The sequence below is a fragment of the Pteronotus mesoamericanus genome, unplaced genomic scaffold (assembly GCF_021234165.1).
Source record: "Pteronotus mesoamericanus isolate MK-2021 breed Mesoamerican mustached bat unplaced genomic scaffold, CSHL_Meso_final contig_163, whole genome shotgun sequence".
Lineage (NCBI taxonomy): Eukaryota > Metazoa > Chordata > Mammalia > Chiroptera > Mormoopidae > Pteronotus > Pteronotus mesoamericanus.
The window spans coordinates 3,119,209-3,144,013 of record NW_026555064.1 but is presented as its reverse complement, the minus strand read 5'-3'; the positions used below and the strand labels follow the sequence as shown (position 1 = coordinate 3,144,013).

The 24,805-nt window shown below is 39.8% G+C and overlaps 1 protein-coding gene across 2 annotated transcripts in view; it reads left to right on the top strand.

Moving 5' to 3' along the window:
- FHIP1A (FHF complex subunit HOOK interacting protein 1A) overlaps positions 1-24,805 on the top strand; it is a 182,940-nt gene that overhangs the window by 5,374 nt on the left and 152,761 nt on the right. The gene's annotated exons all lie outside the window — the stretch shown is intronic.

Below are 24,805 nucleotides of genomic sequence, written 5' to 3'. Positions count from 1 at the left end.
TTATTGACTGTTCTCTAATATGAAGTCACTTTTTTTATAAGTTGAATATTTAAAACCTCTCAACATGACATTGTATATGTTACAAAATGTTTACATTTTGCTTATTTTTAAGCAAGATGTAGTTTGAACGCATATGAAAAATTCGACAATAGGATCTTCATTGACCTTGATTTGCCTCAGGAAACACCATACTACCTACCATTTACTTGAGTTGTATTAAAAACTTAATAATCCGCTTAAGTTTGACCTTTTCTGAATTTCCCCTTTGCATTTCTCCACTGTGTTTGTTACCTTTTAGGACCTTGCAGGTGAAGTCGCTCCTGGTGAATAAGTTTGTAACTTTTGTTTAGGTGTCTACAGACTGGTTTTGTTTCTGCTTTCCTTTGTTTTTCTTTTAAAGTAATCTACCTCTTGGTCATATTTTAGAGTTAGTTTGTCACTGAAGAGCGATCACTTTTTCCCAGCAAGTCACACAACTGTTAGGTGCGATGAGGCTTCCTGACTCAAGCTGGACCGACCCAACCTGCTGTCCTCTGAGACCCTGTCAGCATAGGAAGCCAGGGGCAAGCTCTCATCCTGGCTCTCTTCCCTGTGTGGATAATTTCTAAATCTGCATCCTCATTGCTGATTTTTGTAATCCTAGGCTTGCTTCTCCAGTTTCTGCTGGATAGGTCTAGATTTGGATCCTGACATCAATAAAACTATAGAATGACAAGAGTAACTCTGCATCTTAATCATCTAGCAGAGAACCTTTATATTGAATAGAATTCCCATGTATGCTTGTTAATGATCTGCCTCTTTTTATTACATGGGCAATTGTAATTTTTTAAATCTTGTTTCTGGTCCCAGTTTTTCATTCTCTAATCCATTCCATGCCATAGGCAGTTTGATTTTATAATGCACAGCTTTGCCCATTTTGCTGATCATGGTACTTGTTGCCTACTGGGTAGTGACTCAACTCAAGGTGTGATAATTTATTTTATGCACCAACTTGACTGGGCCTTAGGGTGCCCAGATATTTTGTCAGCATTATTCTGGGTGTGTCTGTGAAGGTGTTTCTGAATGACATTAACGTTTGATTCTGTAGACTTAATACAGAGGATTGCCTTTCCTATTGTGGGCGGTCTTTATCCAATCTGTTGAAGACCTGAATTGAACAAAAAGTCTGAGGAAGGGAGAATTTCTCTCTTTGCCTCACTGTGTTTGAGCTAGGACATTGATCTTTTCTGCCTTTGGACTCAAACTTGGACCTGACCTTGAACTATACTATAGGCTCTCCCTCTTTTCTGCTTGCTAACTGCAGATGTTGGGACTTCTCAGCCTTCCTAATTGCAGGAAGCAATTCCTTGTAATACGTCAGTCCCTCTGTGTCTGTCTCTGGTTTCCTTTTCCTTTCTGTGTATGTCTCCTATGGGCTCCGTTCCTCTGGAGAACCCTGACTAATCCAGGAGGCATCTGTGCTCTGGTGCCCTGTGCAGGTCTCTGCTCTGGCTGCCTGTGCGTCTGTTCCTCATTCCTGCGCCACACCCTTCCTATTCCTTTTCTCCATTTCTCCTGGGACTGACCCTTCTTCTTTCCAGTTATTTCAGTAATGTGCATTCTTCAAAGCCTAGTTCAGAGGCTGTACCCTCTCAAGCCTTTCTTGGCTTTCTTTTCCTGTGGTAATTTCCTGATATCTGAATCTCTACTGAAATTTTAGAAACTTAGTCATTTTCTGACTTCTAGTGTTATCTTTTATACATTTGTCCTTCCTTCCAACTAGATTATAAACTCCTTTAGGGCTTGGACCAAGCTCCATACTACCAAATCCTCTACTGCTTTTGGCATTGCCTTACACTTAGCAGGTGGCCAGTGAATTATTTACTGCTATATATATACATTTTAAAGCACTAAGATCTGCCTAGGAAAGAAAAGGTGAGTGCGGTGCTTGTGTGCTTGCACTCCCCCATCTTGAGCCTGTGGAAGAAGTGTCTAATTCATTTCCCACAGGGCCTAGAACTCTTTATCAATGCAGTGCTCTAGACAGACTGCTGGTTGTTTGGGGTTGTTATTAGAAATGAAACCCATATATCATCACTGACCTAGAGCCAACTTTTCCTAAAAAAAAAATTTAGTCATATTTTAAGTCCCGTTGAATTAGCCCTTTCCTGAGGTACTGGTTTGCAACTATTTTGCTGTCCTCTGCTTTGCTCTTATCTCTTGTAATTCCTTTTCTTGGCCTCTGGCTAAGTCTTTCATATCTTCCTCTGTCAATATGTTATGTTGCATACTTGTGTCAATAATTTTTAACAAGGATGAAGGGGAAGAGATATGGAAAATGAGCTATATATTTCCAGGCATTTTGGATTTTCCAAATTCTGTGCAAGCACAGTATGATTTTCCTGTAATTGATGTAGTTGATGGGGAACATTATTAGCTATTGGGCCTCATTCTGCTCTTTGGCTTCTCTTTTAAGCTCAAAGTATGGCGAACTCTCTGCCCCACACTTTCCCACCTCCTTACCCTGCCTCCTGCCCTTACCTTCTAACATATTACACCTTACTTGCTTATCAGGTGTATTGTTTATTGACTGTCTCCCTGAAAAAGAATATAAAGCTCCATGAAGGGCTGGGATCTTTGGCTAAATTACTATTGGCTATTTTTGACTATATGTCCCAACATGTAGACCAGTGCCTGACATTCAGTAAGAATTTATTGAATTGAGTGGGAGCTGGATAACTTGAAGTCTTTCACCCCCCCATCCCTTGGTTGTTTAGTCTTTCTTTTTTTTTTTTTCTGTTGTACCCTCTGAAAGGCCTCCGTTTCTTGTTTAACTTTTTTTTTTTTAACTGAAGATCCTTTCTATCCAGAGCTAATTAGTTCTTTCAAACCACACAACCACCTGTTCCCCAGGCCTGTGCCTTTGTAATAGCCATGTCAGTAACAGAAGAAATTTACCATCCCTTGGTTGGAAAGAGCACTTTCACATACATGGTCTCATCTGAGGTATTCTTAAGTCCATGGCAGCAATGTGTTCTTCAGGGCCTGCTGTTCAACCAAAGTATTCAAGTTCGTAAAATCTTGTCCTACCAGAGATGAGCCCATTCTTCATTATGTGCCAAACATACACTCCCCTTGGCTTTGCTGTTGCTAAATTATATATAAGGACTGTGCCTCTTTGATGTCTTCTGGCCTTCTAGAATCAATCATTTTAACCCCCAGAAGAGTGCCTATGTGGTATAAGGGCCTCAGGTAGAGTGAGAAAAATGAGAAAGGAAAAAATAAAAGAAAACAAAGAACCAATAAGTGCATTTAAGGAACACTTCAACGGAAGGGACCCAGCTAGGTGCTGAACAACTGTTGTTGCCTCAAAGTTAATTTACTAGCCGGAGGTCCATGTGGACCTGTCCGGCAGGAAGTGGAAACACAAGCATGGAAATGTAAGTTTGGCTGAAGGATGTAATCCGTGAAGAAATGAGAACCGTTACTTTCAAATTCTCCCCCAGTAAATTGCCATTACTGTCCTCCTGTCCTCTTTCCCTGCTAAGCTATGAACACAGAGCCATTTTCTTCTTAAAGGCCTTCTGTTCTTGCCTGTTAGCCATGGGAGTGTTCAATAACTATTAGTGTCTAATAATGACACAGGAATATTCCTCTGAGCAGTCGGAGAGCTGTAGGCATGTCACCCACTGACAGGTACTCACAAATCTCTTTTTGCTGTTTTGAAATATCACTGCCAGGGGAGTTGTATACAACTTGTTTTGACAGAGTGGTCTTAAATATTCATTCCTTTTACCTATTACTTTAAGAGAAAAGCTAGCATTTAGTCTTTAGGCTGCCAGTAGTGATTTTGGAGAAATTATATTATAATTTTCTTCAAGATTCTTATTTTTCATGTGGCTCATTTATTTATGCATTAACATATTAATATTATTTTTAATGATAGAGGAACATGCACTTTGAGATTAGTGGAAAGTCAGAGGTTAAATGGAGGTTTGGGTCAACTGTTCTCTCTGGTAAGTTAATAAGCAAGTATTTATTATTGTGGGAGGCAGCATGGGCAGAGTGGAAAGAGGGAAACATTTGGATGAATTCCGGTTCGAAACCCTGCTCTACCATTTAGTAAATGTGTGACTTTGGACAAGTAAGTTTGCTTTGATGACCCTTAGTTTCCTCATCTTGAAGTGGAGATAATAATGCTCATCCCAGGGAGTTTCTGTGAGGGTTAAATAAAATAACAGATGTGCAGTGCTTAACATGTAAGCAATGCTCAAACCAGGACCATTGTCATTTCTGTACTGAGGCTCTGTTAGCACTTCCTCTAGGGACTGTCAGGAGGCTTTCCAAAGGTGTGTAAAATATATGTCTGCAAGGCCACAAAAGATGGCAACATATACGTATTTGACATACAAAAAATCAGGACAGTGTGAGATGAAGTGTCATTTGTACAGAAAGTAAGTACAAGTAACCAGAAAGGTAGAGGTTGTTGCGGTCATAGCCTTCAAGAATCATGGTAAAGATTGTGTCATAAATTGTGCCTCTTGGTTGTAAATTATAGAAATTAAACTGTGTAGAGGGTTATTTATTGGTTTATATGGCCAGGAAGTGAGGTGAGTCTCAGGGAAGCTCAAACTGAAAACTTCCTTACCACGGAGACTCTCTGTCTCTCAGATCTGCTTCCCTGTCGGTTTCCTCTGAGTGGCTGGGGTGTGGCTGCCAGCAACCAAGGATCTGCCAGGTCCTGCCCTTCTTCCCCCTGGTCTAAATCTCAAAATCCCAGGAGTGGCTTCGATTGGCCTCACTTGGGTGACATCCTTGTACTAGTGGCCAGGGGTACGTGTTATCTGGTAATTGGCAACCCTGTCTGGAAATACATATGGTGGGGAGGAGGAACAGTTTTCTAAGAGAAGAATTGGTTCCTCTTCAGAAAAAAGGGTGCTGGACAGCAGGAGCAGGAGGTATGCTTACTCTTGACTCCTGACGGGGGGTGCGGGGCAGGATAAAGATGGCTTAAGCTCTTTGCAGGGAGAGAGGCAGGTGTGTAGAACACTCAACCAAAGGCACAGTGGAGAACAAGTCAAATAGGACAAAGTAGACTTTGTATTAGTCAAACAGGACAAGGTAGACTCATAGTGAATGGTTTGGAGAAGCTGGTTGAGGAGTTTGGACTGATCTGATAGGGCATAAATCCTAAGAACTGATATCAAATTAACATAGTTATGTTGGATCCTGGCTTTCTTTTATTCTTTAAAAATAAGTTCCCTATTGTAGGCTGAGTATTTGAACTGGTAACTTGAGGACTAAGTTGAGTGCAGTTGAGAGGTTACACTCACTGAGTATACACAAGGCGGTCTGTGTTTTCAAGAGAAAGATGTCCATCCTGGCACTCCCTGAAAAATTAGATATTATCAAGCATTTATCTTACAGGGTTTTTTTTGTTGTTGTTGGTGGTGGTGGTGGTAGTGGTGGTTTTTTCCCCGCCAGAGAGGCATTTCAGAGAAACCAAATAGATGGTTTGGACAAAATCTTGTTTTCAGAAGAATTCCTAATTCTTCTAAATGCTAGTCAATGCAGAAAGAATGACACAAATAAAATTTTACCATTTTGTTGCCCCCGATGAAATAACATAATCATCAATGACTGTAAAACTATTAGGTCAAAGGCTGAGGAGAACTTGATAATTGACTCATTAGGCTAATAACCCCTGAACCCACTGATGAATCTTAATGTCACAAAAAGAGAAAGAAGTAGATATTACATGCCCCTGAATTTGATGCAATAGGAAATATACAGAACTATCTGTGAAGTTTCTTGCCAAAAATTGAATGTGCTTCTGATCAAGCCTTTAGATCTAACTGCTAGTTTATAAGAAGCATGGGAGAAAGAGGACCATGTTAAACAACAGAGGTGTCATTAGCCAAATCCAGAATGTAGAAATTTCTATAGGGCACATTACTCAGTTTACTGAACAAATAAATGACAAGAAAAACAAAGAGGGAAGAGAAATGATTACTAAGAGACTTAAGATACATATCAACCTTCTTTGGATCTTGATTTAGATAAATCAACTATAAAGTTATAATTTATGAGGCAATTTGGGAAAAATTTAAACTGCGATTGGAGATTAAATAGATTAAAGGACTTTTGAAAAGGAATGATAGTCCTGGCCGGTAGCTTAGTTGGTTGGAGCGTTGACCCACACACCAAAGTGTTGTTGGTTAAATTCCTGGTCAGGGCACATACCTAGGTTGCAGGTTTGATTCCTGGCTGGGGCGTGTATGGTAGGCAACCAGTTGATGTTTCTCACATTGATGTCTCTCTCTCTCTTTCTCTCTCCCCGCCCCTTCCTTCTTCTCCCTCTCTCTCTAAAATAAAATAAAAGGAATTAGGATAGTATTATTTTAAAAAGACTCCTTATATCTTAAATATATATAAATATTTATATAGAATTATTTCCAGATTGTATGATATTGTATTAGTTTCCTATGGCTACCTTAACAAATTGCCACAGGCTGGGTGGATTAAACAACAGAATTTGTTCTCTCTTAGTTCTGGAGGCCAGAAATCAAAAATCAAGGTGTAGGCAAGGCCATGCTTCCCCTGAGATTCTAGGGGAGAATTCTTGTCTCTTCTAGCTTCTTGTACCTGTCCTTGGTCGAGGCTGCATCTCTGCCCAGTCTCACATAGCCTTCGCCTCTACATGTGGCTGTGATGAATCTCCCTCTCCCTCACTCTTATAAGGACATGTGTGATTGCATTTAGATGTACGTGTATAATCCAAGGTAAATTCCTTCTTAAGATCCCAAATCATAGTCACATCTTTGCCATATAAGTTAATAATCACAGCTTCTGAGGGTTACAAAATGATATATCTTTGGGGGCCATTTTTTTCTTATCTCAGATATGGTATCTGAGATTTGCTTTTTAAATAATCCAGCAGAAGCAAGGGATTGAAATGAGAGATTCTGACTCGCTGAATTTGATTGTTAATTTTTGAAGCGACTCATTGACAGTTCATTGTATATTCTCTCATACCAAGATTCCTTAGTAATCAGTTTGTCTCAGAATCTGGAAAATACCATGTTAACCCCTGATAATATCAGTACAAACCTCAACCGTTTTTTCTGTTCATAAATTAAGTATGAGACTTCTAATCCTTTCACTACTTTTAAATTTTTTTATACTTAAAAAAAATGTTTATTGGTTTTAGAGAGAGGAAGTGGGGAGAGAGAAGCATTGATGTGAGAGAGAAGCATCCATTGGTTGCCTCCTATACGCCCCGACTGGGGACTGGACCCACGACCTAGACATGTGCCCTGACCAGGAATCAAACCCGCAAACTTTTGGTTTACGGGACAATGCTCCAACCATCTGAGCCACACTGGCCAGCACTTCACTACTTTTTTAGCCATTTCTTTGTGCTTCTCAAAAAAAGTACAGGGGGAATGAAAATCTCTTCACTTGACATTCAGAAATTCTAAGATGTAAGGTGACTTGAGGCTTAGATATGGTAACTCCTTTTTCTCTTCCTTACTAAAATACTGGTGAGTGCCTGATGTGGCATGGTTATTTTGGAGACTTACAGGCAAGGTAACTTATCATGACATCTTTGTCAAACAGATGAAATGAAAGGGTCAACATTTTTACTGTAGGGCCCATCTTTCAACTGTGTTTTGATGTGATCCTACACTGTCCAAGTGAACTGCAGCTTGGCACATTGAGTACATTCCTTGGCATAGCTCTGTAGTAATTACTATTTTTCTGCAAATAACTCTTTTAGATAGTGCTACAGTGTTGTAAGGCTTGAGATTTTAATTCCTAAATCCAGTGTATTTTATTTTGTTTTTTCCATAAAAACCAAAAAACAATGAGATTTTCATGATTTCTCTTTCTCACTCCCATGCTGGAAACATTTTAAGGTACAGAGTTAAAAATAACCACAGGGAGCAGAACACAGCATTTCTCAAAGAGCTTTTGTGGTATATTAGATGCAAAACACCATTATATACCCAATTCAGGATTAAGTAAATGTGTTAGAAATGATAATGACTTTCAAGATACTGTTGTTAGACTATTCAATTGACTTCACATATACTTAGTATTTTAATGATTTTTTTTAAAGGAAGGAACACAGGAATTCATATGCAGAATCTTTGATCAATTGTCCAGATTCTGAGAGGAACTGAGTACTAATGCCTGGGTTGTGACTTAAATTGCCAAAAGCAGCATGTTTAAAAGTGCATTTTAGCCTTAAGTCAGTTTATTGACATAGAGTGGCTTTATATTTTTGCTTAGTGTTAGTGTTTTTTGTATTGAATTTCGTTCTTTCCAAGTTAAAAGCTGCATTTTGTAGGAGTGGTATAAACTCTAGTTGCAAAATCTCAAAATTAGACTGTATTCTTTTAGCTTCTGGAATTAGAATGTAGCTGGTACATTTGTTGTTGATGTACTAGACTACTAAACCCAGGTCCCTCATTTATGTTTGTCCTGAGCTGTGCTACAAATTGGTCTGTCTGTGCCAGACACAAAAGTGTGTCACCAATTTGGTACAAAATTAGACTTTTTGTGCTGTATATGTTGATAAAGTATACAAGGCTGACTACATTGAACTTTTTATTGTATTACTATGACATTGTAATTCAGGCATATGGGAAAGCTGTATTTTTATGAAGGGAGTGGACTAGAGATGGCTTCTTATAGTGATATATATATAAAAATGACTTTTCCATGTGGGCAAAGTCATTGGTGAAAGAAGAGCTTTAAATCTTTGTGAGCCCCTTGGCCATTCTGGTTGCTTACTAAATGGCTTATTATAAAACTTGATGGTGATTATTAAATTTCTCAGGCATTTCATCCTTTTAAAGTTGTAAAATCATCCAATTTATGTACCTTGTAATAAAGGAGAAGTGATGTATGGAAATAATCAAGATAGTGGTTTACATTTCCGTTGATATAGTATCACGATAATCTGTTCCTGCATTTTTTATTGTTTGTTTTTGTGCAAGGAAGACCTATTTACGCAGTAATATTCTTTAAGATATAAGTTCCTTTATTACCAAGGTATAGCACAATTTTGCAGGAACACATATTTTTACATGAAATAAAGTACTTCTTAAGTTTTGTTTTTCTCTTTATTGCTTTTTCTTTATATAAAAAAGATAAAATATGATGCAGAAAGCTGATTAAAAAAAGGCACTTAATATTTGCATGATGCTTTTGGGTTTGCAAATAATTAACAAATAAGGAACTCTTAGGCAAAACCACAGAATTGCCTTTGACTCAGTAATGAATGTAGAATACCATTCAACCCTTTACTGATTTTACATCCTTGGTATCTCTCAAATCCACTCACTTATCTGTATTAACTCCACTCTCTCTTCTAGGTTATAATATGTAGTAGCTTCTTCACTGGTCTTCCTGCTTCTACTCTATCTACTCCCTAATTGGTTCTTCACTCCAGCCTTAGTAATTTTTAAAGAATGTAGATTTCATGGTGTCATTTTCCTTCCCCCACCTTCTCATCGCTCTTAAGGTAAATAAAGATCCTTAATGTGTGCCAGGTTCTGTGGAATCCAGCCTGACCACCTGGCCAACCTCATGTCATACCATTCTCTCACTTGCTCTCAATACTTTAGCACCTCTGTCTTTCTTTCAGTTCTTAATGCGCCCACAAGCTTTTAAAAAAAACCACATGCTAATTAAAAAAAAAAACCACAGAGCCTTTGCACATGCTATTGACCACTCAGAACACCATTTCTCCCTACCTCCACTATATCCATGCTTTTCTCAATCCCTCCCTTTGCTTAATTGGTTAACTCCTATTTATCTTTAGCTCAACCTCATTTCCTCAGGGAAGCTTCTTTACACTTAGTTGGGTGGGTCTCACTCTGATAAGCTTTTTCCATCATCATGTTTCTTTTCTCCCCCATTGGACTTACTATTCTTATTTATGTGTTTATATAAATCATCTTAATGAGAGCAGGTAATAATCCATTTTTGTTCACCATTAGATCCCTGAGACTTAGCACAGTGCCTACCATGTATTAGGTGAACGTAAATATTTGTGAATGAATGAATGACATGAAAAAATAGAATCAGATATCGCCGTTACCTAGTTGATTGATGCACCTACCAAAGATATTCATTGCCAAGACCAAAGATACTCTTCGTGAAAGTGAAATGTGCCCTACAAAGAGGTCATACAGAGAGGGTGCCTGCTTACTCCACAGTGCTGTTGTTTGAAAGAAATTTTGGAATGATTTTAAAGAATTGTCTTTAGAAGTAGTTTATAAGCCACATAAGAAAATCACCTAAGTTTTTGTTAAAAATAATATCTAGCTTGACTATTCTTTTTATTTTCTAAATGTACTTCCAAAGTATAGATATCAAGTTCCACTTTCAAAAGAACCAAATTTGCCACAGTTGAAAATTTCAAAAGAATGTCATAAGCATGAAGGCAATGTTAAAAGAATTGTCCCTAAAATACTTTCAGCATTGGTGGACATTTTGTAATAAGTGTGTAATCTTTGAAGGGACTCATACTCTGATGGATGTGTGGGTTCTGCTGTTTCTGTTAAAATCTTCCACGAAGTCACTTTTCTTTTTATAAAGATGGTCCCCTTTTTGCTTCTGGCCATGAGGCAGAGGGATACATTTCACTTTCTGAAGCCATTCACGTCTTCTTTGTGCTAACCTCCACAGGCACAGAGGGTCTTGGGACTTTTCTTTTCCCTTCCTTCCCCCAAGCCCCTCCCCTTCCTTCCTTCCTTCCTTCCTTCCTTCCTTCCTTCCTTCCTTCCTTCCTTCCTTCCTTCCTTCCTTCCAGAAAGGAATGTAATAGGGAATTGAGTTAACCATTATAAAGTGCTTTAATTTTTTCAGATGTTGTGTGCTGAGTACAAAAATCCCTGTTAGTGCTAAAGATCAAGATTTGTGAGAGAACAACCTTTTGAATTTGACTTTTGCTAATTTGTATATGCTTTTTGTTAAATAAGGGTCTTAGAGAAAGACCTTTCAACGTTTGTGCAGAAGAGTAGCTGTGTTCTCTGTCTGTCTCGGGGGGTATCAGTGAATCCGAGTCATAACTTTGTATCTGAATCAGTGACAGTCATCTGTGTCAGCCTTGGCCAACCACACTGACCTCCCAAGTGGAATTATTGTCCCCAGAGGGATTTAAATCATGTCAAGTGCATTTTGACTGAGATGCACTTACTTTAGCATTAAGCCCTCTATTGTTATGTTTAATAAATCATCCAGTCTTAATCTGGAGTCATGTTATTATGTAGTGTATTTAAGGGGTACAGTTCTCCCCTTCATCACTCACTGGGTTGTCGCGCTCCTTCCTGTGCGGGGTGTTACAGGAAAGAATTACTCTTTTGTGTGAGGTAGTGCCATCTTGGGACGTTTTTGCTGCGGCTCCAGGAAGTCTTAGCAATGCTTGCAGTAATGTGCACAAGTCACCTGTGCTCACTGGATGAGTACGGAAATGCCGTAAGGTAATGAAAAGTTAATGGAGAATTAATACCTTGTAAACATAATCCCCTCCTATTTTAAATAATGACCTACTAAGTTCAGGCAACACATATTAAAATATTCTAACTGGAGTTGAACAATTTAAAGCTGATAAAGAAGGGGTAATAAAGGATTTAGGACTGATTATTCATTTACCTGTGAAGGAAATAGGCCGCTTTGCATGACAGGTTTCCTAATCCTCTCTCAGAGAGGAAGCTGAAGCAGAGAGAGGTTAAATCTGCGCTCCCTGTCCGCTGGGTAATCACTGCCAGGCTGGGATCGGGCTGGAACCCAGACCTCCGGGACAGCTTGGCTGGTGCCCTTGACCCCTGAGCCGCGCTGTCTGTTCTTTGGGGGGAGGTGTTCTCTGCCATAACAAATAACACAGACTCTTCTTGTTGGCAAGAGGAGACAAATTCAGATTTAAAAGATAAACTAATAAATCACTGGAGTTTTTATTGAACTGGCAATTCATCTAATAGGAATATATCAAGGGCCAAGCACGGAAGAAGCACTGTGCTCTGAGCTAGACAGGATATCAAGATTGCCAACTGTCTGAGCTTGTGAAGTATATATAAAAGTAACTTTTGTACAAGGCAGAATTCATTGCCTTGGCAGATAATTTTTCACACCTGTGGTACTGTGCCGGGGCTGGGCTGGACACTGCGAAACATTCGTCTGCTTGTCAGTTCAGCCTACTATGTGCCAGGCAGTGTTCTAGATCCTGGGAATATAGTTGAGAACAAAGCAGACGAGGTCTGGATTCTCACTGAGTGTTCATTTTAGTAGGAAGGAGACGGACAATAAGCAAGCAAGTAAAGACCTGCTCTGTAGAGAATTAAAATAGGAGGGTGTGCAGAGAGAAACCAGGTGGCTTCATTAGATTGCCACGGTGAGTACGACCTGATCTTTGCCCTGGAGCAGACAGACCTGTAAACAGTTAACTGCAGTATGATTCACTGTGTGCAGGGATTGACGTGTGAACAGAGTGCTTGGGTGAGGCCGACTGTGAAGGGCCTTGCACGTGTCCTGTGAGGACTGAGGGGTGACCGTAAGCAGTCTGGTGGCCGGGCCAGAGGCATGCTTAGGTGGTAATTGTGGAGCATTCTGACATTCAGGCTTGACAGGGGAGAGGCTGGTGCGAGGATGTGGTCATCACTCTCTGGAATTACAGCCCCAGACGAGTGCAGGGGGGAGGGGAGAGGAGGAAGTGTCAGTTCTCGCTGAGAGAACTGGGAAGGCTTCCTGAGTGAAGTGACAATTAAACTTGGTCTTTAAACATGCAGAGATGAAGGAGAGGGCATCTTGGGGTTACATTACGATGAACGAAAGAGGGAGGTTGCGGCCTACTTTGGCAGTGGCTAACCTTAGGGACTGGCTGGATCCTATGCTCTCTGAGAGAGAAAGCCAAGGGGGTAGGCGTGAGGAACGGGGTGCTTCAGGTAAGCAGAGGGGAGCTGCCGAAGGCGTTTAGTAGCCTGACATAATCTCAGCCTTAGGAGCATTGTTCTTGCAGAAGCATACAAGATAAACCGGAGTGGGGATGCTGAGGCAGCTAGGAGATGGTTCAGGAGCTGTTGAGAGGGCCCCGACTGAATTAGGGAGCTGAGCCAGGCAGATGGCCCCGGGCTGGATTAGAGATCCTGGGGCGGTTGTGCGGGTGGATGGTTGTGTGAGGACAGGAAGGAGAAAAATCGATTCCAAGAATGTAAGCCCCGACGACTGAGACGATTTCTGTGACAAATGAGGAATGGCAGAAGGAAAAATGTGTTTGAGAGGACAGATTCCCTTAGATTACTTTGGAAGTTATGGAGTTAGTGTGGTGGGAACCTTGAGGTAAAAGTATCAGATAAGTAAATGAACGTGAGAGTTTAGCTCTGGGTTTGAATATTAGACTGGGGTGGTAATTAAGTTGCTCCAGTTGTAGGAAAGATGACTTTGGCCAGGGACTGACTTGTTCAAAGAAAGGAGGCAAGGATGGGAATTTAGAAACATTGTAATTTTGGCTCTTTATTATAATTTGTGTCCTTGTACTTTACCGCCAATAGTCTCTTAATGAAACTACACTGTTTGGCTTTTACCCCTTCACTCCCAGTTCAATTCATGATGTTGCTTGAAAAATTATGCACCTGGGCCACATTGTCTTAACACTAAGTAGAGTTCAGTTTTAATCAGAGACAACATAAACAGCTTTGTGACCTCATTTGCTATAGTGATGTTACTGGGAAATTTTCCTGTCATATCTTCCAGTGTCTCCTAGACCAGCTATTTCATAGTAAATGATAGTTAAATGCTTTGCTTCCCTGGAGGAGTGCAAATGTTTGTTCTGTGTGGAAAATCACTTAACTCATCATGTTTTCCTTTTTCACCTTGGCTGCTAGGAAGTGCAGAATCAAACTCTCTACTCAACTGTAGTAATTGTGTAGGATTCAAATAGGTCTCCATATTTATTCTCTTTTCTGGTATCTCTTACCCCAGCCACAGCCTTCATTATCTTCTCTAATTTATATTCTCTTTGGTCATGATTTTTAATTGTCTTCCGTAATACACACATTTCTCATAAGCCACCTTCAGATTCACTGTAGAATGAGATGAGGGCTAAATAAATAATGCCACTATGCTGTTTACTCTTTGAACAAGAACGGAATGTTATGGATCAATACATAAATACAAGAACATCAGTACAGGCATACAAGGACATATTTTAAATGTTTATGCTCTTTGTTCTCTGTGATCTGCGTCTTCATCAAAAATTTTCAGGCAAGTGGTACATATAATCAGAGAATATAAAACTAAATGAAAAATGATACAACAGTGACAGCCAAGTTCATGAGTAAATATCCACAATCACTCAGTCCACTCTGCCTCTTGATCGGTTAGTCTTCCCCAGGTATACAAATCTTTGCAATGCGAACTGGAATTTTTTGGTTGGTCATTCATAAATTTTAGTGGTTGGCCCACTTGGAAACTTGGAGTGGATATTACTAATGGCCTGGGACTGACTGAACAATGTGATCTAGTAATGCTTTTATGTCTTATCAATGTATGCGAACTATGCCTCAGGAGACTGTAGTGCTTGGGGTTGTTCACTGTTGAGCAATGATTATAGGTCACCAGTTCGGTGAAGGGCACTGGCCTCTTACCACCTATCATTCCTAGATTCTGTTGTCTAAGGAAAGGTCTTTGCCCTTTCATCCTATAGAGGGAAACTTTCGCTTACAGTGACTAGGTGAGGAACCAGACTCTTTTATAACAAAAATCTGTTAAATTAAAATAGCCAATAATTGAAGGGATATCTGTGATTAACGAATTTGACCTATGTAGCCTCCAATAGAAAATTTCCCCCAGTTTGAAACTCTATAAAGTGTCGACCTTCCCTCAAACCACTCTGTCCGTTCTTATAAAGTAGGAAGACTACAAACCTGTGCTGATGTAAGTTCAACTGGTACAAAAAACTTTGTAGACTCAAATGACTACCAAATGAGAAATTTTTAGGAACTTTGTCTTAAAAACAGTAATTTTTAGATGTCAGTCATTTTTGTTTCCGACTGATTATCTATTTTCTATTTACGTGGAGTGGATTGATATCAAAGTACCTTGTGACTCAATTTGTATAAGGATAAATAAATTTAGTTAATCAACAGTGGCATTTACTTATTTAGACCCATCTCATTCCCCTAAAAGAAATACAGTCCTTCTCGATGTGACAGTAATGCTTCAGTTTCTTCGTGAACGCTGCAGGCATGGAGTCAGCAATCATGGCAGAGCTGGGCCTGCCCTTCTGCCTTCGGTCCATGTTAAATGTCTTGATTTTCATTAGAGCTTTTCAGCCCTACTCAAACTTATTGTTTACTGTTAAAAATAAATATCCTTAGGGTTTTTATTACTTTCAACAGAATCTTCAATAAGGAATCATAGGTTGAATTGCCTTCTGATCTCGGAATCAAAAATAGTTGCTCTTTCCCTGAGCGACTGGGTTATTTTTACCCCACGGACATTGAATGTTGTAAGAGATCATGTTCCCCGCTCTGCATGTTGGCTGTAGCACAGCTTGGAGTCCCGCCCCTCTTTTCCTCCCTTTTCCCCCCAACTGTCTACAGCACCTCTCTTCTGGCTCTCATTCCACCTGTGGCTCCCGTGATTGGTACTGATCATATACTACTAGTGTTAAAAGCTGTTTGAAGACAGGGATTCTACTGCTTTTTAAAGATATTCTTTACAGTGCTATCACAGTGACTTGCACACATTTGACAATCAACTAATAGCTGAATCGGGCATTATTAGGCCATTCAAAAATAGCTTCATGTTGGGTCCTGCCTAGTGATATGGGGAAGGAGAAAGAAATATGAAGTATGCCAGTGAAGCTTGTGAAATATGCCGAGGGTCAGAGGGATTGTGTGTTGGAAAATATGGCCCAGTGAGTCGGGATGCTCCTACGAATGAGAAAAGAATGTTGACTATAGGAACCAGTGCATGCTATTTTCGTCTTTGTGTCATATCTAAATATACTGCTGTATCACAGCTGGTAGCCTGGCATCTCCTAACTTTGCTCCAGTAAAAAAGATCAATTCTCCTCTCTCCTAAACAAAAGATAAGGAGTTTGTTAGGAGAGAAACAATTTAATCTCTGAACGTTTAGAAGAAGATCTCTGCATACAAATAATGTAGAAACAACTACTCTGTAATGCAGATTACATCACCTCTAAAACGGTTGTGAGCTGCAGCCAATGATCCATGTATTCAGCTATTATTATGTATGATTAAATTCCGGGGCAACCAAAGAATGTGGACAGACCCAGGCAGTGAATTGTAATGGTTTGTGACGCACAGTCAAAACTCTTTAACAAGAAAGTCCATTGAAATGCAAATGAACCTACTTATGAAGGCTAAAGATTATCCAATACATAGTAACACTTTATGTTATAATTAAATAAAAAAAATCTGTATTGGTATATTGAAAAAGGAAAGGTTTGGTTTTTAAAAATTAAAGAAAATTTGTGTTCTACCCATTATCATGTTATTAGTAAGCACTATAGTTCTAATGGTAAAACTTTAAATATCAGATGCTTAGGAAAACTACTAACTAGAGAAAACATTTTTCCTTGTATTTCTCTTTCCTTTTCCCTCCTCTGATAACAAAATCATAAGATTTGTTCAATTAAAAACAAAAACAGAAACCCCGTCTTACAAGAATTTTATTTTATTTAAAAAAATTTTTTTTGGTCTTGAAAGAGTGCCTTCGAAGTTAGTCTGTAGTTGAAAACATATCTTTAAGGATTCTTTATTGAATTAATGCAGTACCAATTATTTAGCATAATACTGATTATATTATTTAGTTTTACTTTAAATTTTCTTTACTTTTAAGGCACGTTCTCTCCAAATGAAACTTAATTAGTTGACTTTGTTAGAGGGGGAGGCCATGGCCTTAGAAGCACCGACTGTGGTTTCCCATAGGGCTAAATGAGTTTGTTAGTCATGACAAAGATGGAGAAGAGTGTCTGGCATAAAGTAGGTGCTCTGTGCAAGTGTTGCTGCTTCTGTTTATTACTACTGTTATATGGCCAAGACATTTATTTTTGTAATTAAACAATAATTTTCATTCCCTGCAATTGGGTTTGAAGTTCTTCTGAAGCAATTGAAAAGGCTTCTACTGTTAAAAGTTACAAGAAAACTAGAGAGTTCTGGAACTCCCCTTCCACCTCCAGCCCTCTTTTACTTTAAGATGACCTTACTTAATTTTGTGGGCTTCCATTTCCCCATCTAAGATGATAGATCCATGGTGGTGGGCATCTGGAATGGTAGGATTTCAGAAGTGGAAGGGGCATTAACCAAATAGTCTACCCTTTGTACTCTTTGGGGAACTCATCCCTTCTTTAGCTTCAATTAATTTTTTTAAAAAATTATTTATATATTTATTTTTAGAGAAAGGGATGGAGAAAGAGAGGGAGAGAAATATCAATGTGTGGTTGCCTCTTGAGTGCCTCCAACTGGTGACCTGGCCCACAACCCAGGGATGTGCCCTGACTGGGAATCGAACCTGCGACCCTTTGGTTAGCAGCCGCTGCTCAATCCACTGAGCCACATTAGCCAGGGCTACTTTTTTTTTTTTGTAGGTTATTACCAGTCTTTATTTTTCCTTTCATTTTATACTTGTACTTTTTATATACCTGTAAACATAATAAATGCTTATTTGTCTATCCCCCTGCTTGAATACAAGCCTCACAAGGGCAGGGATATTTATCTTTTTCTTTTCTTTTCTTTTTTTGGTTCAAGTGCCTGGTACATGGTAGGTGCCAAGTAGGAGCTCAGTAAATATTACTGGATAAATGAATGAATCCTCAATTGCCTATTGGATATTTCTACTAACTAATCATGCCTGACTCCTTTAAAACAACTCCCTTTCACGATTTTCTTATTTCTATCAGTGAAACTACTTTCATGTTACGAAAAGCAAAATCCCAAAGGGATGGGCAGCCATACTTTAGACAGAAAAAATTAGATGATTTTCAAGGGGATTTAGAGAGTCACTGCCACCAAGGCTTTAGGTGCAGAAGCAGTGACAATTTCATATAACGTAAGTGGACCTGAATCTTCTCGGATGGAAACTTCTGAGCCAGAACTGCCAGGGAAATTACTAAGAGTTACTAAAAGTTATTCCTGAAGTCACAGCTTCTGCTGGATTGATATTCCTGATACACTTCCTTTGTCATGCTTTGTCCATTGGAGATTCCTTGTTGCTTCTAAACGAAGTCCCATCTCTGCAGCTTGGCATCCAGTGAAACCACACAAAACTTTCTAGTTCTAGATCACGCTAGAGCCCCTTGCCAGTTCTCTGCCCAGCTGAGGCATCTTCCCTGGTGGTTTCTACAGCATTGTTATTCCTGCTTTAAAGCCCCTCAGTTCAAACTGTGCTGTCCTTATCCACGTGGTAAGGTTTTTCCCCTTTTTCACTCTTCCAAATCCATCTTTCTTAATCCACCAGGGAAGCTTTCAGCTCTTATGTGAAGCCACCTGTACCATGTTTTTGGGCTCTCGAATGTTGCATTATTCTTAAACATTCCATTTGCATCTTTATTGCTTTCCCTATTTTATGATCACCTTTCTGAGGGAAGGAACTAATGGAATAATGGCATTGGGGGTTAGGGGATGAATCACAAATCAAAGCAAAAGCCAAGCCTGCCAAACTGGAACAAAATTGACTTAATGTAAGTGCATATCCTAGCCTGTGATGAAGTTTCCAAGGGCTTCAGAAAATGCCAAGATTGAGTACTTTCTACATTTTTTAGCACAATGCCCTTTTTAAAAATTAAATGATGGTGATAACATCTAGTAATAATGATGGCTTTGAATAAATTATCTATATTTGGAAAAAATACAAAATTGGCAATTGCTTGTGTGCGTGTGTATAATTTTACTGGTTTGTGAAATCAGAAAGTCTAGGAAAGACAAGTCTTGCTGGCTGCTCATCACGGGAGCTTACAACCCCGTCCCTTCACCCTTCATCCGGTGGCCGTTCTCCCTGCCCTGCTCAGTTGCACAGTATTCACTTTTCAGGGTCTCAGGTGTTGGCTCAAGATCCTCATGCTGTGGTTCGACTCTGGCCCTGGAGCCTGAGAATGCATGAAAGCTACCTTCTTCATGTGCAAAAGAATTTCCTTCCATCCGTTGAATTTCAAATAATTCTTTTTTTGTATACTGCAGATTAATCTAGACAATGCACTCCATCCCCTTTATAAGTAAATCAGCTTTATTCATGTCATCGAAAGAGGAATTTTTATGGTTTTCTAATTTTTTAGGCTGATGGAAAAACTCAGGATACAGAGGACATAAATTTCTTCATTTTCATTTAAAATCTTAAACCGTTTGGTTCTCTTGTTCGGCATTGTAAGGCAAGATAACGTTCTCCTTTTTTAAGTTGTTCCACGATTTCATGTTTTCATTGAATGTATATGTTTACTCTTGGGGTTCGACGTTTTAATTACGAGGAGTGTTTGATCACATATAATCTTAATAATGTTCAACAATACCCCATGATTCACGCTTGTGCGGAAGGCTGACAGAATGACAGGCGGTGGCAGGCCAGTACTGCGTGTTGCTGAACCGATGGGTGAAGGGAGAGGCAGGGCGTTCCCACGTTACCAGACACAATGCGGTACCTCTGGGTTACCGTGCCGTTCCACACAAGAGGTGCCTACTTTCTTAGAGTTTGTTGGTTGCAAAAAACAAAAGTTTTTCAAGTTAACTTATAACAGAAAAAACCTGAATCATGTCGGATTTACCAGCCAATCTCAGTGACACCAGTGCACCCAGGGAGAATATGGAATGGCACATCGCCCCCTCTCATGTTCTGCCTTTCTCGGCTTCTCTTTCCTTCTCTTTCACGTGGGCCAACGTATATACAAGCAGAGCGCCAGCATTGACGTGACCTTTTGGTTTTAGGCCCATGATTTTGTTTATATTTTTCTTAAGCCACATTTTCAGACAATTTCATTGCTTTAATTCAGCCTATGAATCCATTTCCCTGGGATCAATAGCTACCCTGGGTTCAATGACGTGTTAGTGTTGGGGTTGGGGGAGGGATTAATGTGGTACAGACAAACTGGGTGGCTTTTAGTTGGATATTCCACCTCCTGCATTGGTTCTTTGTTTCTAAATTATTCTTCCCTATTTTCTATCCTTTTATCTTTTCATTACATACTTGGAGGGATTTCCTCACCATGACCTTGTGGTACTTTGACTTGAATTTTTTTTTTCCTGGTAATCCTATTTTCAAAAATATTTACAAAGTTCTTCATTGTTCTCTAATCGTTTTATTTTCTTTGTGTCTCATTCTTGTTTAATGGTTGTAGTATCATCTTGAATCTCTTTGAATTGTTTTAGAGATTCTTCTTTTTAAAGTGCTCATCTGTTTCCTGAATTGTCTTTTCTCAGTTCCAGTTTTTCTTTGCCAAGGTGGCTGTGCCAGGATAGTCTGCAGGGGAGCGTGGAATTGCCTGTGGCTCGACCACCCTTGGGGTGATCAGATTTTTAAAAATTTTTGTCTGCTTGGTGGGTGTGAAATTATATCTTGTGCGTTTTTAAAATTGAGATGTGATTTATGTGTAGTGTAATTTGCCTTAGTGTGACTTTGATTTTTATTTTCCTGATTATGAACGAGGTTAAAGATACATTTTCATAGAGCTATTAACCTTTCAAACTTTCTCTCCCATGAGTTTGCCGTACATTTTTTTTCCAGTTAGTTTTATCTTATTGATTGGTGGGTGTTCCTTATGTATCCTGGGGTGTGTGGGGGTGTGTGTGTATGTGCGTGTGCGTGTGCGCGTGTGTGTGTATAAAACATGTGACAGAATTTATTTATTTTTCTGTGTGGGGGCAGTATTCAATGTTCTGCAAATATAATTATGGCACTCTCCTTTTGGTTGTGGTTAATCTTTGACAAAACTGAGACGTACTTTTTGGCACCTTAAAATTTTTGGACTCTTTTTTCCCCTGGCCCACCCCCTCATCTACCCCCATTGTGAAACAGTTTTGGTTGAAAAAGTATCCTGAGCTTCAGTAACTCAGAATGTTTTCTTTGGCGTGCACGCTGTTCATGTGGGAGCACAGTGCTGGTGGCGCGGGACGCTGACAGACCTGTGTCAGCCCCGCCGGACGCGGGCCGCCCGCCCGCCCCTGGGCCCAGAGAGGGTTAGGCTGCTGTGAGTGCTGGCCCACTTCTCTGGCCGGGGAGCTCCGGCTTTGGTTAACACATCTCTGAAATTTAATGTTTCGTGAGTTGACTTTACAAAATGATAGCTTTAATCACTACTCGTTCTTTTCTCCGTTTGACAGTGTACCCTGAAGTTAACTTAAGGGGCATTTTCTTTTAAGTGGTGATAGTTCTATACGTCAAAACTCTATGAAATGGTTGGAATGGGAGATTTTATGTATGTTTTACCACAATCATAATAAAAAACAAATCCCCCAAAGGCTGGAAAGAAAACTTTCTGGAAGACTTAGGACTCTACTAATAAAGTGCAAAGGTGACACTTTGAAGTAGTGTATTTGTTTTTGAGTGCAGAGCTGTCTTTCAAAAGTTAATTACTAATGTATGGTAATTAGCAATACCTCTTTTACATAAGCTGCTTATTTTTTGTCATGAATAATATTCTTTTAAGAAGGTTTAACTTTTTTTGAGTTTTTGTAAATTTTGGAGTGAATTTCAAGGATTATATTTTCCTCTATCTTCTGTCCCTAATCCTCGCTCTCACTCCCCGTTTGCTGCAGCTGCAGCCTCTGGGCCTGCTTTCCTTCCCTCTAATCTCCATCCTTCTCCTTCCTCAGGGCCCTCACACAGGTTGTTCTTTTCCCTCTGCCTGCTTCCATTTATCTTGTTATTTTTAAAAATTGTGCTAAAATATGCATGTTATGGGCTGAATTGTAATCCCCCCAAATTCACGTGTCGAAGCCCTAGCCTGTAATACCTCAGAATGTGACTATTTGGGGACAGGGTCTTTAAAGAGGTAATTAAGTTGAAATGAGATAATTTGGGGGGGGGCCCTAATTCCATATGAATGGCATCCTGATAGGAAGAGGGAGTTTGGACACAGGCAGTGGCAGAAGGAAGACCATGTGGAGACGCAAGGAGAAGATGGTCACTGATGAGCCAATGTGAGAGTTCTCAGGAGAAAGCCACCCTGCGGGCACCTTCCCTTGATCTCATACTTCCGGCCTCCAGGATTGTGAGAAAATGGATTTCTGGAACTTTGTTATGGTAGTCCCTGCAAACTAATGTAATACAGAAAGTAAAATTTACTATTTTAACCAGTGGCATTAAGTACATCCACATTGTTGTACAACTCTGACCACCATCAATCTCCAGAACTGTTGTCATCATGCCAAACACACACCCCAATCTCGCTGCCTCCTCATCTCTGGAAACCACAATTCTACTTTCTGTCTCCACAGATTTGACTACCCTGTGTACCTCATATACGAAAGAACAAATCATACAGTATGTGTTCTTTCGTGACTGGCTTATTTCACTTTGTATAATGTCTTAAGGTTCATCCATGTTATAGCATTTGTAAGAATTTCCTTCCTTTTATGATTAAATAATGTTCTATTTGTGCGTGCGTGTGTGTGTGTGTGTGTGTGTACACACCACATTTTGCACATTTTGTTTTATCAATTCATCCATCGATAGACATTTCTGTTGCTTCTACCTTTTGGGTATTGTGAATGTTGCTATGAAGGTATGTATACACATATCTCTTTAAGAACCTACTTTCATTTCTTTTGGATATATGTCTAGAAGTGGAATTGTGGGATCATATGGCAATTCTGTTAATTACTACCTAATTTTTTGAGGAAGCACCATACTGTTTTCCATACTGGCTGCATCATTTTACATTCCCAAGGGTTTCAGTTTCTCCACATCCTCGTCAACACTTGTTATCTTTTTGTTTTTTTAATAGTAGACACAGTATTACTAGGTAAGAAGGCTTTCAGTGATAATGCAGTGCTCTTCTGATTTTGTTGGAGGAAGGTGATCTTAAAATATGGCTTTTAATTATCACTGGGTTCAGTCAAAGGGAGCCAATTATCAAAGGGTTGTGAGGTGGCATTCACATGCCTCTGAATTCAGGTGTTTCACCTGGGAGCTCGCAGGTGGCTTTGGAGTTATTGGTGTAAAGGACTGGCAGGCATTTTTTTTTTTCCTATTTGGGCCAGGAACTTCACTCCTGTAAATAACTTTGGGTTTGCTTGTGTGATACAGGACCAGCCATGCCAAATTGTAGGTATTTCTCATTACAGAGACTCAGTGAAATAGTTCTTTTGCAGAACCAAAGAGGCTAGTAGGTTTAGCTTTTTCCTACAGGGAAAATTTTCATTTTCCTAAGTGTTGACAGCTGTGTTTGCATGAAACACTCCTGTACCTAACAATTACAGTTTGGTGAAGGAAACAGAGCACGTTCGGCGTATTAGGCTTCTGAAGTCTCCAGAAGAGTTTGCAGTAAAACACGAGGGGCCTGAGAGATGCACAAGTGCTTTCTGAAGGGCATTTTTGAAACCATGGAAGAGTTATATGTTTAACCATAAATGTTGCATTACAGCTGCCTGCAAGATTATAGGGTCAAAGAGGTTGAGTAAGGAATATTTATAAATGGATCCCTTAACTTTAGTTTGTGTGTAAAAATGGAACTTCTGTGTGGGTTAACTTATTTTTTTCCTTGTCCACTTGTGTGGATTTTTCTTCTCCGCAACAGCAGTTCTTGATGGCTTACAGTGAACACAAAAGAAAAACCATTCTTTACAATGGCTTGGGACAGACAGAAGCATGTGGTTGCATTGGGAGGTCATATTCCAGTCACCCCTCCCCCCGCCCCCCCATTTTGCCATTCTAAACTCCGGCTTGTAGAGATGAAAATTTGACTCAGAAGCAGCTTGGTTTAATAATCAGGAGTTAATAGCATTAAGTAGCATCATAGTACCCAGTACACTTCATTTTACATCTCATATTTTTCTTTGTGCTGTTTGTACCCCCACTGGTTAGAGCCTTCACAGTAAATATAATTAAAGCTATTGAAGCCAAAGCATATAAGGATGTTCCCTCTATTATTAGCCAGTCTTCAATGTCACTGTAATAATGGCGCTTTGTCTAAGAACCCTGAAAACTCTGCCAGTGCTTCATAGGCTTTGTAAAGTGAGATAACCACTGCTTGTCAACAGGGGCAGGCCAGTCACCCCCAGCAGGGATCAGCCACTCCTGCCTCCTACTGTTGGCTGATTTAATCTCTTCGGAATAGTAAAGCTGGATTAGGAGTCCACAGCTAACATCGCATGCCTTTCCATAGGCATGGTACAAGGAACAGGGGTCAACTTCATTGCTTTCTTGAGGTGTGGTACCTCCTGTCCCCCAGCTCTGTCTTTTTACTTTGTAAGTTCAGAGCTGACTCAGGGAGAAGCCGCTTCAACATCACTGGTCCTGATCACGGTCAGTGGGACCGCATCTCAGTCTTTGTTATTCACATAAAATACGGCACTGCCTCTGAAGGCAAAAAGGCAGAAGGCCGGGTTTACTTTACTGTTAATTAATTGATTGATGAGTTGTACCCTTTATGTTTAACAAATAGATATTAAAAAGTCTGCTGTGTGTTGAGAGAGCTGTGCTAAGCTCTGTAAAGGGCTATAAAACAAATGTACAATGCAGTTTCTATTAAAGTCGTCCAGAGTATAAGATGGAAGCAGGGAGGACAGAGAAGATGCCCAGCTGGCAGCAGCATGGACTGCATCGCGTGTGCAGAGCATATGTGCCAGCGAACTCCAGGGAAGGG